Source organism: Notechis scutatus, chromosome 2, assembly GCF_049901735.1.
Source record: "Notechis scutatus isolate UNSWTSFEM ecotype Mainland chromosome 2, rNotScu1.2, whole genome shotgun sequence".
In the NCBI taxonomy this organism is placed as follows: Eukaryota; Metazoa; Chordata; class Lepidosauria; order Squamata; family Elapidae; genus Notechis; species Notechis scutatus.
In genome coordinates, this window is record NC_142010.1 from 251,456,268 (window position 1) to 251,472,925 (window position 16,658).

Consider the following 16,658-nt stretch of genomic DNA (forward strand, 5'->3'; position numbering starts at 1 on the left):
AACCTTACCTTGAGTAGAGCCTCGTGAGCTGAAACTGGAAGATAAGACCAATGTTGGGGGAAGGAAATCTGCCCCAGGGTGGGTTGCTGGCATTGGTGGGGAAGTCAGTCCCATATTCCAGAGCTGCAGTAGTCACAAGACAGGTCCTTTGGTCATCCTGGAGCAGTTCCTCCAGTCCATGGCAGGCCGGTGCACCTGGGTAAAAGAGCAGCTGCTCCAGGATGACCAAAAGGCCAGTCCTGTGACTATTGCAGCTCTGGAATATGGGAATGACTTTCCCACCAACCTCAGCAAGCCACTATCAGTCAAAATTCATATTAGTGGTCCGCAGGGTTTAAAATTATGTGTTTGGTGGTCCCCGAGGTCCAAAAGGTTGGCAACCCCTGTTCTAGTCCAACCCCCTGCTTAGGCAGGAAGGCCTATCCCATTTCAGACAAATCTCTTTTTAAAAACTTCCAGTGTTTACAACTTCTGGAGGTAAGTTGTTCCACCGATTAATTGTTTTAACTGTCAGGAAATTTCTCCTTAGTTCTAGGTTGTTTCTTTCCTTGATTAGCTATGCTGGCTGGGCAATTCTGGGAATTGAAATCCACATTTTAAAGTTGCCAAGGTTGGGTAACCTTGACTTAGTAGATCATATAAATTTTGTTGCTTGGGCAAACAAATGATCTATGAGCTTAAAATATAACCTCTTTGGACCAATAAATTACTTAACAAAAAAAATATCAGTATTTTCAGCTCTCTGAAAAAAAGGAAAGATGGAGACAGCAGAAAAGCCATAAAACATGTAATAGTAATTACCCAGAAAATGCACCAGGATAGCATGTTGTCTAATTTAGTTGGTGATCTAAAGTAAATGGAAGGAGGAAATGCCGAGCTTAGGGAAAATATAGGGGAAGTTATAATTCAATTGTGGTTGAATGATGTCACTCCCAAAAATATCTAAGCAAAGATTAGTAACTCGAGTTAAGCACGAGTCTAGGAGATTGTCTTGCAGCTCTGAGCTCAAGCCATCCCATTTTAATTTGAAATCTTTCATAATCAAGAGGGGAAAAAAACCTGCTGTTTTAAGGATTGCCAAGAGACCTCAAGACCAGATCTCTAGAAGGACTTGAACTCTGTTAGGAGGCTTGTACACCAAAACTTTATTTTTAGAGATGTATTTTCCTATGTTGAACAGCATTTCCTTGAACATGGAAGGTCACTGTCTCAGGCAGTGTTTCTCAACAACATTAAGAATTGTGGACTTCAACTCCCAGAATTCCCCAGCCAGCATCCTTTTTCCTTTTCATGATCAAAAGCTTTCCATGTCAGCTACTATGCAACCCAAAACCTGAGACTGAGCTATTTTTATGTTATATAGCAGGGGTCCCCAAACTTGGCAACTATAACAAGCATAGCTGGCTGGAGAATTCTGGGAGTTGAAGTCCACAAGTCTTAAAGTTGCCAAGTTTGGAGAACTCTATAGGAAAGAGAATTGTAAGGCTTGACAGTAAACTTAGCTTTAAATACAAGTAGTCATTGACTTATAACAACAACTGAGGCCAGAATTTCTATTGCTAAGCAAGGTGGTTGTTAAGTAAGTTGTGCACTTTTTTGCCACACTTTTTAAGTAAATCACCACAAGCGTTAGGTGAATCACAATCATTAAGCAAACACAGCTTCCCCCGTTGACTTTGTTTGTTGGAAGCCAACTGGGAAAGTCACAGTCATGATCACAGGACTCCTGGACACTACAACATAAGGGGAAGGCCAAACATAATTCACTTTTTTCATTGCTGTTGTAACTTGGAATACTCACTAAATCCCCATAAGTCAATTCTGACACAGCCATGCCTTGAAAAGAGAGACGATTGCTATTTTCCCTGATGACCTAAACCAAGGATCTTCAAACTTGGCATGTTTAAAAATTGTGGACTTCAATTCCCAGAATTCCTGAGCTAACATGACTGGAAGAGGAATTCTGGGAGTTGAAGTCCACAAGTCTTAAAGTTGCCAAGTTTGAAGAACCCTGACCTAAACCTTCTACCCTGTTGTTGCTGCTGATATCAAGAGCAAATACTTGCTTTGTACATGTATTTGTACAATTGTACAAAATGCTACATATGGGGAAAGGCCCAGCATGAAATAAAAACAAAGACAGATAATCAGAGAGCGGTGGACATAAGCAGAATTAATTTCAGCTTTTTCCTACTCCAACCACATAGAACAGGAGTCTCTGAACTTAGCACCTTTAAGACTTGTGGACTTCAACTCCCAGAATTCTGCAGCCAGCTGGGTTGATGGGAGTTGAAGTCCACAAGTCTTAAAGGTGCTAAGTTCAGAGACCCCCAACCTAGAGTTTTCTCAGACAGGTTGGTTCCCATATGCAGCCAATGCTGATAAAGAGAAAAGCACAAAAGCTATTTTCAGAGTTGTGCGCTCACATTTCCAAGCTTCCTGTGCTAAAAGGGCAGGCTTTCCTTCTACCAATCCCCCCTTTTTCTGCCCCATTTGAACCTTGCAGGTGGCAGCAGGAGGAAAGATGAAAGGGTTCATCACCTGTGCATAATGAAGCCTCTTTCATGGACTTACAAACCCGGCATTCACAATTAGAAACCAACAAAAAAAAAAGATCTCATGCAGAGGAAGACAAAATTATTTTATTAAAAACAACACTCATGGGTAGAAGAAACTATCCATAATGAAATGAAAATTACACAACTATTGCTGGAGGGCCAAAATGCAGCTTGTATTTCAATGAGGACATACTTCTTTAACCTTTTCTTTTAATTAAGTCTTCCCTGGGCTCTTATTGCACCACACTCTTGCCGCAATTGTTAAGTGAATCACGGCAGTTGTTAAATTAGTAACATGGTTGTTAAGTGAATCTGGCTTCCCCATTGATTTTTCTTGTCAGATCGCGAAAGATGATCACATGACCCGGGACACTGCAACTGTCATAAATATGAGTCAGTTGCCAAGCATCTGAATTTTAATCACGAGACCATGGAGATGCAGCAACATCTTCAGTGTGAAAAATGGTCATAAATCATTTTTTTCAGTGCTGTTGTAACTTTGAATGATCGCTAAGCAAATTGTTGCAAGTCAAGGACTACCTGTGATCTTAATGTATACCAGAGGTGGTATTCAGCAGGTTCTGACCAGTTCTGGAGAACCAGTAGCGGAAATTTTGAGTAGTTCGGAGAATCAGCAAATACCACCTCTGACTGGCCCTGCCCCCATCTATTCTCTGCCTCCCAAGTCCCAGCTGATTGGCTGGGTCTTCTTTTGTTGCCCTGCACACGAGAACATAGCTGGAAAGCAGGTTAGTGGGGTGGGGATGGAATGGGATTTTGCAGTAACCTTTCCCGTCACACCCAACAAGCCATGCCCACCAAGCCACGTTCACAGAACCGGTAGTAAAAAAAATTGAATCCCACCACTAATGTATATACTTTAATGTATTATTCTCCAAAGCGCCAGAGAGCAGGACAAGAAGCAATGGGTGGAAACTAATCAAGGAGAGAAGCAACCTAGAACTAAGGAGGAATTTCCTGACAGTTAAACTTGCCTCCAGAAGTTGTGGGTATGCCAACACTGGAAGGTTTAAAGAAGAGATTTGTCTAAAATGGTATAGAGCTTCCTGCCTAAGCAGGGGATTAGGACTAAAAGACCTCCAAGGTACCTTCCAACTATCCTTTCCTTTCCCTTCCTTTCCTTCTCTTCTCTTCTCTTCTCTTCTCTTCTCTTCTCTTCTCTTCTCTTCTCTTCTCTTCTCTTCTCTTCTCCTTTCCTTCCCTTTCCTTTCCTTTCCTTTCCCTTCCCTTCCCTTCCCTTCCCTTATTATTCTTATTCTCTGTGAAATTTTGAGAAAGGTGGGTTTATATATAAGATACAATCTACAATTGAAAGTTTCCTTACATTTCTCCTGGACTCTGTCTGAACCTTCCCAAAGGAAGATTCGCTCAGAGTTTGAGAAACAGTGGTTTCTCTGGAAAGACAACAACCAAGTGCACAGAGCAGCCAGAACCCCTCACAAGCTGAATCTCAAAGAAACTTGAGGCCTCTTCAAAACATGAAACTAATCTGCGATTCTGAATCTGACTGAAAGGGGGGGGGGGAGATCAAATGAATAATTAGAAGTATATTAACTTTATTTAGTTCAGTTGGTCTCAGTATTTTGACATCAAATGGAGTCTTTGTCCATGTGCCTGCCACCCATTATTTTTCAAGTTGCAGCTTATTTGGCCCCACAAAATTGAATATTCCTGCTTTCAATTTTCTACTAGGCATCCATTTCTTTATTTTGTACAGCTCTTCCTCATCCTGATGCCCTCCAGATGTGTTGAACTCATTTACTTATTTACTTATTCATTGGTCCTTGTTATTTATTAATTACCCCTTAATTATCTAGCATATGCTAATGATTTCTTTCATTAATTTTTTGGATGCAATATTTAATAAAATAGTCACAATAGGAGGAAATCAAAGAAATGCCCCATCTCCAATGAAAAAGGGAGCCAATTAAGAGAAATTTAAGAATGCTGCAAAATATTTGGACAATCATGAGGAATCTACCACAGTAGAAGTTGGAAAAAAGAGGAAGCCACATTTCACAAGATGGGCTCAGAAGTTAACTAGGGACAAACATGGCTAGTACTTTAAGGGAATACCACCAGGAAAGAGACAGTTTGGTCTGGTGTTAAGGAATCAAGCTAGAAATCTAGGAGATTGAGTTCTACTTCTGTCGTAGGCATGAAAACCATCTGGATGACTTTGGGCCAGTCACCCTCTCTTAGCCCAACTCGTCTCACAAAAACGTTGTTGTGGGGAAAATAGGAGGAGGAAGGATATTAGAACATAGACTCATAGGGCTGGAAGGCTCTTCAGAAGTCTTCTAGTCCAAACCCCTGCTCAGAGCAGGAGACTTTATACCAACCTGGTCAAATGGTTGTCCAATTTGTTTTTGAAAACCTCCAGTGATGGAATACCCACAACTCCAGGAGGCAAGTTGTTCCATTGGTTAATTGTACTCGCTGTCAAAAAAAATTCTCCTTTCTTCTAAGTTAGACTTTTCTTTAACAAGTATCCATCCATTACTTTTTGTCCTATTGTCTGATGCTTTGGTAAAGGCAAAGGCAAAGATTCCCCTCACACATACATGCTAGTTATTTCCGGCTCTAGGGTATGGTGTTCATCTCCATTACAAAGCCGAAGAGCCAGTGATGTCCGAAGACATCTCCATGGTCATGTGGCTAGCATGACTAAATGCTGAAGGCACACAGAACTCTGTTACCTTCCCACCAAAGTGGTCCCTATTTTTCTACTTGCATTTTTACATGCTTTCGAACTGCTAGGTTGGCAGAAGCTGGAACAAGTAATGGGAGCTCACTCCATCATGTAGTGCTAGGGATTTGAACCGCCGAACTGCTGACCTTTCTGATTGACAAGCTCAGCATCCTAGCCACTGCTTTGGAGAATATGTCAATCCTGTCTTCTCTGTGGTATCCCTCAAATAATGAAAGACAGTTATGTCCTCCCAATCCTCCTTTTTGAGCCCTCATTTCAACCCTGAGCTACAAATATTTCCCCTTTATCAGTGTGAAAGTTGTGCCAGTGAGATGAATTTCTGGTCACTATATGAACACTGACTATCTTTCTTGACTTCTTATAGCATTATCTTACTTCCAAAGACATTCCAATAACTACTAATCTCTTTGCTCCCATCCATCACTTGATATATCTTCCTCTTCTTTTCTTAACATCATGGTTTTTTCAGTCCATTGCCTATTCACATCTATATGTCCAATATATGTGAATTTCTGCTTCCATTCTGATGATCATTTCAAGATAATGGTCAGTCTTTAATTTTTCTTATACTCATGAAATTACTGCCTTGGTAACCATCTCTGAATCCAGAATTCAAAGGAATTTTTCATTTTTCTCACACCATCTCAAGAGTCCATCTTCTATAGCTGTACTGATGATATAAATGATTGATTCACTTATTCCGATTGTTGTCGTACTGAAATATGCTTTGTGACTTTGTCTTAATTTGTTGTTGCATTCCTTCCTATGTAGTTTTGGTTTAAAAATTGCTTTCTAAAAGTGCAACAGAAACATTGAGTTCCTTCTGAGTGGTTATGGTGGAGGTTCTTCTTCAAACTCATCGGCTTCTGCTACAGACACACTGCAACAACTAGCTGCCACATTTTCTTTCTTTCTATGATTTGTCTTCTTTGTCTTTTCAATCATCCATTCTTTAGATGCTAAACAGAGCATTTCTATGAATGGAATGATCCCTGTTGTTTTTTTTACACAATCTGCCAGAGATTATTCAAACAGCATGAGATTAATGACTCTCAATGTCTGGAAAATTTTGTCCACTCTGGAATGTTACGAGCTTTCAGCTAATAAGGGGAAAATAAGTGTCAGCATCTGATTGGAATGCTGGTGGAGAAGTTGAAATTTTGCAATAGCTAGTTAGCTGAAGTCCAGTGTAGCTGAGTTCATTACGGTTTGAAATACTAATATTGCCAAGTTGGATCCCAATTTGGGAAGCCTTTCTAAAGCTTCAAATGCTACAAAATACAATGTGATTTATTAGTGCCTGTCCCTGGAATTTCCTACTGCTTGGAGAATGAGTCACCCCTTTTCTGTAACAATGCCATAGGGCATTGCCATATGAAAATAGAATACTATATTCCTTCCTTGTTTATTGCAATGTTTTATTAAGCTTTCCTGCAAAGAAGTTATTGGTGATTAAAAAGGTATGTCCATACAGTGTCTTAATTAAAAAAAACAAAAACCTCTTGCAACTTACATTTTTCTGATGAAACCATGTCATCTATCATGCAGTGGCCAAGCTTGAGCTGAGCAAATACCATGCCAGTTGTTGAAATAATAACAAGAGCAAGATCACTGCAATCTCAATATTAAAGGAAAGGTCTTGAAACGGCAACTACAAAACATACATTTAAAAGTTCCTAGAATGGTTTCCCCCTCAGGGGAAAAAAAAACATTTGCAGCTTTGCAGTGAGGGCCATTTATCTTGCCTGGATTTGGCCTGTCCAAATCTTGAAGGGGAAAAAATACTGAGGTTTCCTGCCCCATGAAGACTGCAAGATCAGCAATGATTTTTATCAGGGACTGTCGCTATCCTTGTCTCGTGAGTTGAAAACTGTCAGCCAACCTTCTGGCTTTTCAGAATACATTAAAATACTTTATCTATTTATTCCGCAGAGCATTTGAGGGCCGGTGATCTTGGGCTGCTTTAGTGAAATTGTCAATGGTTTTAGTTGTAAGACAGTTTGAGTCAGGGGTGGGGCTGCTGGGGGTTCGCAGGAGTTCGGGAGAGCCCCTAGCTAAGATTCTGTGCAGTTTGGAGAACCCCCAAATCCCACTCCTGGATGGCCCCGACCACCCCGCCCCTCCCAGGAGTCCCCACATGGCCTGTTTTGGATGCAGGAAAGTGCAGGGCATGCACGGAGCCTCGGAGAGGGTGAAAAATGGGCCTCCCAGAAGTTTGGGAAGGCCAGAAATGGGCCTGTTTCTGGCTTCCAGAGAGTCTCCAGAGCCTGAGGAGGCCATTTTTGCCCTCTTGGAGGCTCAAGGAAAGCCTGCTGAGCCCAGGGAGGGCAAAAACACCCCCCCATCATGGTGCAGGAGGACTAGGCCACGCCTATCATGGCCACACCCACCCAGCAACCAGGCAGAGAACCCTTTGCTCAAATTTTGGAAGCCCGCTCCTAGTTTGAGCCCTTTGGGGAATTGGGAGTCTATCAAAAGTGTGTGGGACGGGGGAAGAGGAATGAGATTCCAGGGGAGGAAGTAGCAGCAGAATGGTCTCCTCTGTGTACAGGTAGCACTTGATTTATAACTATTCATTTAGTGACAATTTGAAGTTATAACAGCACTGAAAACCATGACTTATGGCCAGTTTTCATACCTACTGCAGCATCCCTAGAGACACACAATTAAAATTTAGATGCTTGGCAATTGGCATATATTTATAACAGTTGCACTGTCCCGGGCAATGAAAATAGCCCTCATGTGATCACCATTTGTTATGTTCCCAATCGGTTTTCAACAAGCAAAGTGAATGGGAAATCCAGAATCGCTAAACGACTGCATGATTGACTTAACAACTGCAGTGATTCCTGTAATAACCATGGCAAAGAAGATTGTAAATTGGGGGAAATCACTTAACAACTGTCTTGCTCAGCAACAGAAATGTTGGGCTCAGATGTGGTCATTTGTTGAGTACAACCTGTATTTCAAGTTTGTATATATGTGACAGAGACCTCCCATCTAGTTTTGGCTCTGGATTGATTGGTCTTGAGCAAAATGGACACCTAAAAAGCAATAAATATAGACATCTACAAATAATGCAGTTCTCTTCAGCTTGAGAACTTGTGGACTTCAAATCCCAGAATTCATCAGACAGTATGAGGAGTCCATAAAGTTGCCATAAAGAAACATAGAGCTAACATAGAGGTAGACAACTATGGCAACTTGTGGACTTCAACTCCCAGAATTGGCTGGCTCAGGAATTATGGGAGCTGAAGTCCACTGATCACAAAGTTGCCATAGTTGTCCATCCCTGATCTAATGCAAGAGATAGCTTCCCTTATTCCAGAGAAAATGTAGGGTTAAAGACCAGGCTAAGAGTTGAGTTAACAAGGTTAAGAAGTATCTTCTCCCTTTTGGTGCTGATGAAAAATAATCAGGAATAGGAATGAGAAATTAAATGAGGGAAGAGGAAAATATTCTGATCACCCTATGGCCCTGAATAACAATAAGATCTATTTACTCAGAGAGCATGCAGCAGATTGTTGTTTTGTGATATTCCCAGGTATACAAGCTCCTCCATTATTTGGCAATTTTATTCTGTTGGATTCTCAGCCTATGTATATTTGTGTAAGATCTGTGGAATAAATCTATCACTACATGATTGATGGTTCTTTTTATTGCTGGGCGTGTGTGATTTTAAGCAGAACAATTTCTTCAACACACTCTGAGATTATGGAAGATTATTTTCCCCCCTTTTTTTGACGTGTACAACTATATTTACAGGAATTATGGAAAAATAAAATTATTTACAACAGGGCGTCCAAACTTCCTAATAGAGAGTCTCTTTCCTCCTCCTATCTCTCAAGAACTTTCTCTGCCTTTCTCTCAAAGCTACTGCATTCGCCACCACCCAGCCATCTATAATTCTAGAGGCCCCAGCAAAAGTCCTGTATTCTGTTTGGAGTACTAGACTTTAAGAAGTATTTTATTTATTTATTTGTCAAGCAAGTATTAGATAACAGGTATAAGTATAAACATGGTTATGAATACATGAAATGGATACGAATAAAAAGAAACAATAGGACAGGGACGGTAGGCACATTGGTGCGCTTATGCACAGACCTCTTAGGAAAGGGGTGAGGTCAATAGTAGACAGTCTAAGGTTAAAGTTTTTGGATTTCAGGAAGAAACCACAGATTCAGGTAGAGTATTCCAGACATTGACCACTCTGTTGCTGGAGTCGTATTTCCTGCAATCAAGGTTGGTGCGGTTTACCTTGAGTTTGTATCTATTGTGTGCTCTTGTATTGTTGTGATTAAAGCTGAAGTATTCATTGACAGGTAGGACATTGCAGTAGATAATTTTATGTACTATACTTAGATTGGACCAAAGGCAGAGTAGTTCTAGGTTGTCTAGGTCTAAAATTTCAAGTCTGGTGGCATAAGGTATTCTGCTACAAGTAGGAGTGGAGAACTCTTCTTGTGAAATATTTCTGGACTTTCTCGACTGTATTAATATCCGATATGTAATGCGGATTCCAAACTGATGAGCTGTATTCAAGTATTGGTCTAGCAAATGTTTTGTATGCTCTAGTTAGTAGTGTGATATTACCGGAGAAAAAGCTATGCAGGGTTAGGTTAATAACTCTTAATGCCTTTTTGGCTATGTAATTACAATGGGCTCTAGCACTTAGATCATTAGAGATGAATACTCCAAGATCCTTGACATAGTTAGGGTCATCAACAAGGTTTTGATTATTCAGCTTGTATTTTATTTTCTGATTATTATTATTTTTGCCAATATGTAAGACAGAGCATTCAAACAAACTGGCAAATAATGGTATTGAGAATGATTAAAAATTAAATGTGTCAAGGACTGATTGAAGGAACTAAATAGTCTTGAAGAAAGAACACTGAAGAAGATAGCATTCTGAAGAAGGTAGGTTCTAAATGTTAATAAATCAAAGATAATTGTAGATTTTAGAAAGAGCCGGCATAGTCATACTCCACTCAGTATCAAGGATGCAGCTCTAGAGATGGTCAACTGTATTAAGTATCTAGGGGTGCAGATAACTAACAATCTGAATTGGTCTCTCCACACGCCATCCTCAGTGAAGCATGCAAACCACCATCTGCATTTCCTGCTTTGGATGAAGACAGCACATCTTTCTCCTTCTGTCCTGGCCACTTTTTACAGAGGCACAACTGAGAGCGTTTTAACAAACTGCATCATTGGTGGCAGCAGATAGAAAGTCCATACAGAGAGTGGTAAGGACAGCCAAGAAGATTATAGGAAGCTCACTTCCTGTTATTCAGAGTACTGCTTATAAGCGCTACATACTTAGAGCTCAAAGCGTTATTAGAGACCCCACACACCCACTTGATGGTCTGTTTTTGTTGCTCCCTCCTGGGAGGAGGTATCAAAGTATTTCTAGCAGGACTACCAGAGTCTGCCACATCTTTGTTCCCTAGACCATCCGTCTGGTAAACTCGAAGATTTGTTTTTCTTGCCATGTAGCAATAGCAATAGCACTTAGACTTATATACCACTTTATAGTGCTTTATAGCCCTCTCTAAGCAGTTTTACCGAGTCAGCCTATTGCCCCCAACAATCTGGCTTCTCATTTTACACACCTCGGAAGGATGGAAGGCTGAGTCAACCTTGAGCCTGGTGAGATCTGATTTGCCAAATTGCAGGTAGCCGGTAGTCAGCAGAAATAGCCTGCAGTGCAGCACTCTAACCACTGTGCCACCAAGGCTCTCGGTGTACATGTATACATCCAAACTAGACTGTGTTTTTTCTCTGTGTCATAAAATATATGTGGGTATATGGGTAAATGCATATTTTTTATTTTTTTATTTATATTTCTGCCATGTTTATGTAGTGTATATTGGAGGTGATGACCCTTTGGGAGCTGTATGCAACAAAATTTCATTTTAATGTATGCCAATTAGTGTACATTTAAAGTGACAATAAAGTTAGTCTAACTCTAAAGTCTATTCTTCAAGTACGATACCTGAAAGTGTGTCATACACAAGGTGGAGATTATAGGCAGTCTTCTACTTACTTACTTACTTACTTACTTACTTACTTACTTACTTACTTACAGTTCTGATTTATTTATTTGATTTGTCAATAGCTTACAAGATAATAGGTATAAGTATAAACATGAGTAGGAATACAGGGAATAGGTACGAATAAATGGGGACAATAGGACAGGGATGATAGGCATGATTGTGCACTTATGCATGCCCCTTACAGACCTCTTAGGAATGGGGTGAGATCAATAGTGGATAGTTACAACATTAACTTACTTACAACCTTAATTTAGTGATTGTTTGAGGCTCTGAAAAAAGTGACTTACAAGCAATCCTCACACTTACAACTGTCACAGTGTGGTCATTTAATCAAAATTTGGGCACTTGGCAACCGCCAATGTATTTATGACAATTGCAGTATTTTGGAGTTATGTAATTTCATTTGCAACCTTTCCAACTGGCTTCTGACAAGAGAAGTCAATATGAGAAGCTGGATTCGCTTAACGATTGCACGACTTACTTAATCACAGCAGTGATTTGCTTTACAACATGGCAAAGTTTGGTGCAACCCACTTAACAATTGCCTTGCTTAGCAGCGGAATCCCAGTTGTGGTCGCAAGTCATGGACTTACCTGTGCCTTTTGTGCTTTTTCCTAGAGGGCTGTGCATGGAATACTAGATTATAGGAAAATAGAATCTACTTGGATGTCAGGGGAACAAAATGCTAACAGAAGGAGCAGTTCAACAGTGGGATTTTATACTGAAGAGTTGGCCCACCCTTGGCTGGATATGGACAAACACAGCCTGGGAAATTACCTTGTAGATTCTTTACACTGTATTCCTGCAACAAGCAGAAGTTGGAGTTGAGAGCCTGAATGGCTTTCTCCAAAATTGTCCCCTACTGATTGTTAATTGTTCTTATGCCACTTTCCCCGCCTCTTCTCTGTTATTTCAGGGCACACAATTGCTCTTAAGAAAATCCACCCACCTCGTAACACATAGCTATTCACCAGAAGCGAATCTTACTCAGCCTCTCTCTTTCAACTGGATCTAAAAAGTTGCTGTTATTCATGAGTACAAAACCTTAAAAGGATGTGAGTAGAATTCTTAATACAAGCATCCCTGAGACTCCTCCATTAAGGCTGCTGTTGGCTTTTAATGATAACCAGTCTGATTTGATCCATAATATATCCATCTTCCTTCTAGTGGTGATTTATCTTGAAGATTCCATACGCTGTGTAAACAGATCGAGAGATCATGGTAGAACAATGGATACAAAGAACATGGATCTTCAAATTGATGGAAAATTGACTAACAAAGTGGACTGCTGGATAAACAAGAAAGTCCTCTCTGAGGTATAGTTTTCCTTTCTGAACTATATTTAGATAAATAATGATAGGATAAAATGACCAACCATTTCCTTCTGAACTAATAACAGTACAAATTTTGAGATTATATCTGAGTATGTATTATTTGATGTGGATACTTGCCTAAATGATCAATTCTCCATGTTATTTTATTTTACCAGTACTTTGAAGTAAAGATTAATATCCAGTAGACTGTATATGCAAAGAGACTTACAGAAAAAAAAAATCAAGAAAAATTGCAGTTCTATCTTGAATTAAGCAGGGAGATAGATGATGAATGAATGGATAAATAAATAGACAAAGTATGACAAACACAAGATTTGTCAAAATATTTTTACAGTAGTCTAGTTATTGTCTCACATCTGAATTTACGTTGGGCATTTATAAATTGTTGGGCATAAATATATGCCCAGTGAAGGTCTAGTCCTGCCTTAGGCATGAAACCAGCTGGGTTTGAATCTTATCCTTAGAAAGAGGCACTTCTGAAATCTTGCCAAGAAAGCTGCATAAGCCAGTCCAGTCTGTTGCCAGGAGTGAACAGTAACTCAAAGGCACAAAAAAAAAATAAAACCACCACCTGGTTTTCAATTCATATACGATAGCCCTAATAGATGCTGCCTTCTGTTTACTGTTGTCCTCTTTGTTTTTGTGCCAGTAAACCTGTACTGTGCCTCATTGGTCTTTGCTGAGAGTAGAAGCAAATGTCACAATTGTCACTTGTGAAGTGAAGACTATATCTAGAACCCATCACTGAGAAATACAAAATGGCCAGAACAGTTTTTGGGAGATTTACTTTGAGACAAGTTGGTTGCATCACATTGTGCAATTTTCTATTTAACCTTAATTTGAATATGCTACCATTGATTTTCACCATCTGTAAGCCAAAAAACAGGCTTAAAAAAGAAATCCATGACTGGATTTTCCAAACCAACTAAACCAAAATCAAATGATCTCCCATTCTTCTTGGAATATAATTTATGGAGCCCACTAAATCTCAGTTGAAGCTGTCTGGACCTCTCTGAAAGACACAGTCACTTAACTGAACTGAATTCTTTATTGGCCAAGTGTGATTGGACACACAAGGAATTTGTCTTGGTGCAAAGGCTCTCAGTGTACATAAAAGAAAAGATACATTCATCAAGAGTCAAGAATCATAAGATACAACACTTAATAATAGTCATAGGGTACAATAAGCAATCAAATAAGTCACAAATAAATACAAAAAAAAGGAAGGCTTCGTCCTTTTCTCTGTTTATGCTTCTCTTTATCTGTAAGCAACAGCATCTTAAACAAGCATTTCCTGCCATTCTCTGGAGGACTTGATGTAGAAAAGGAAGTTGAATCGCACAGAATGGAACATTTGGTCCTCAACCTGTAACATTTTTTTTCAGACACAAATAGCTAAAGGCAAAGAGGATATTTTTAAAATTTAATTAGCTATTTCATATGGCTGCCCATCTCACGCGAAGCGACTCTGGGCCGTATACAACCGTTAAATTGTTCACTGCCCAGAGATGATTGTGTACGCTATTTATGAATCTGACATGTTCAATCAGCCTGTAAATGAACCATCTAGCCCATGATAAAAGAATGTTAATGTCCCTTTAATGATTGCAGATGAGATCTGAACGGGCAATTTGCATCCGGGAGAAGCAATTTTCAAAGGCCCTCTGCAGAATCTGTGCAATATAGTTGCAATTCGCAGCTTTGTAGAAACAGGCAAGAAAGAAGTGGAGAGCTTTGAAATAACAAGAAAGAGATGGACAACAATAGGACGAATGCCATATCACCTAAATCGACAATATTATGTGCAATTATAGAAAGTTTAATTGGTGTCAACAGAAATAACCGAAACGAAGGAAATGGGGTCTTCCAATTACTGACAGAGGGGAGATCATGTTTCGGTATTGCTAAATTGCAAACCAATTCACAAACTGTATTTCACATTATAGTTATCCATTTTTTTTTCCAAAAAAAAAAAAAAGTCATATTACATTTAAAGATGTAAAAGCTGCACTAAAGTCTGTACCTTCATGAAAATAATGCACAGAATGCTTATTAGGGGAAATTTTACTCTAAAAATATGACCCTTGGGTTAACCCAGGAAGTGTTTATTATTTTGGAAAAAGCAGGCATAAAAATACAAACGTTGTACAAGCCTGCCTTTTAACTACAAAAACAGAGGGGGGGGGGGAAGAATGTGAGAAGAAAACTCAAATTGACTAGTGTGAAATAATAAAAAATGAAAAGAAACCCAAACTGACAGATTGTAAAAATAATGGGAAAAATTGACAGACTGCAAAAATTATAAAAATTGACACTGACGGATTCCACAATTCTGTTGCTCTGTAGGTTTCTGCAAAGCTTCAAAAAGGACCTTTTCATTTGATGAAAATTCACGCGAAGCACCCCTTTCTAACTGGTTTTGCAAGACAACAAATCCTTCTAAGACTTTTTCTGACAGGTCTAACAATAGGAGAGGCCTCTGGCTATGTTTTGCACATGCACAGAAGCCTTTTCTGATGCTGCCAGTTAGCTCTCTGAAACACTGGAGAAAGCTCTGTATTGCAGTGATCCCCAACCTTTTTTATGCCGCGGCCCGGTACCGGCATCAGCTGGGCGCCGCCATCTTTTTTGGATGAAAAAGTGCTTCCGGTGAGCTTTCTACCCAGAAAAGCTCACCGGAAGCACTTTTTCATCAAAAAAAGATGGCGGCGCTCAGCAACCAGCGGCCCGGTAGGACTTGTTCCATGGACCAGTCCCGGTCCGCGGACCAGTGGTTGGGGACCCCTGCTGTATTGGTCCTTCAAGTGTGAGATGATAAGCTCAAGGTTTGTTCATCATCTAGGATTCAGCCTCGGTCATCTTGGGCAACTGAAGGTGAGTAGACTTCAACCCTCAGAATTCTCAGCAATGGGTATGCTGGCTGTGAAATTCTGGAAACTGAAGTCCATATATATAATTGGAAATTGCCAAGATTGGGAAACCCTGGCCTAGAGACTCTGGTCAAAAAACATTGAAGGTTGAGATCTAGTTGGTTAGTGAGCATATCACCCTAGAACAGGGGTGTCAAACTCGTGGCCTGTGGTCCAGATGCGTCACGTGCTGGCCCCACCCCCACCCGGTTTAGCGAAGGGGGGAAAAGTCCTGATACGTCACATGACGCTGCTGTAACAACGTGAGTTTGACACCCCTGCCCTAGAACTTGATTTGAGTGAACAGAATAAGGAGTGGGTTAAGTGAAGCTGATTGCATGGGAAAGCAGAAGAAATATTTCCTGCATTTTAATATTTTAAGGATTGGGACATGTTTGGAAAGCTGTAGTTTTTATCAGCAGGATCCCACTAGTTTCATCATTCCAGGAGGGAAAGTATCATGAGACCCTGGGTCACGAGTTCAACAATGCATCATATGAAGAAAGGGGCAGGACTAGCATCATAACTCTTCACCACTATTTACACATAGAGATAGATACAGATTAACAGAGTTGGAAGGACCTTATAAGTCATCTAGTCCAACCCACAACCCAACAGACCCTACACCATTTTTGATAGATGGTAGCCCAGTCTCTTCTTGAAAGCTTCCAGTGATGAAACTGCCACAATTTCCAAAGGCAACTTCTGTTCCATTGGTTGATTGTCCTCACTGTCAAAAAATTGCTCCTTATTTCCATGTTGAATCTCTCTTTGTTCAGTTTCCATCCATTATTCCTTTATTCCTATTTCATCAATCTGTCCCTCTGATAACCTTTACTGTTACTGATCCTTTGATTAATCATGTAGGAATTGTTTTAACATCTTCTTATGCTTAGCAGGATAGACACACACATACCCACGTGGGACATAAGCAGCATAGCAGAATAGCCTGGAGAATGGAAACGTTTCTCCGAGCAAGTGTCCTTTGACTGAGAAAACATCAAGGAAGAAAAGCCTTTGAAGAGAATGAGGAAAGAATCAAAGCCGTAAAAATAGACCTGACC

The 16,658-nt window shown here is 40.1% G+C and overlaps 1 long non-coding RNA gene across 1 annotated transcript in view; it reads left to right on the forward strand.

Annotated features, from left to right (window-relative positions):
- LOC148132600 (uncharacterized) overlaps positions 1-15,160 on the forward strand; it is a 41,634-nt gene extending 26,474 nt beyond the window's left edge. The window contains exons 2-3 of the long non-coding RNA XR_015748269.1: positions 12,519-12,667; positions 15,032-15,160. This is a non-coding gene — a long non-coding RNA (uncharacterized LOC148132600). The remainder of the gene's footprint in view (positions 1-12,518; positions 12,668-15,031) is intronic.
- The last annotated feature ends 1,498 nt before the right edge of the window (positions 15,161-16,658 follow it).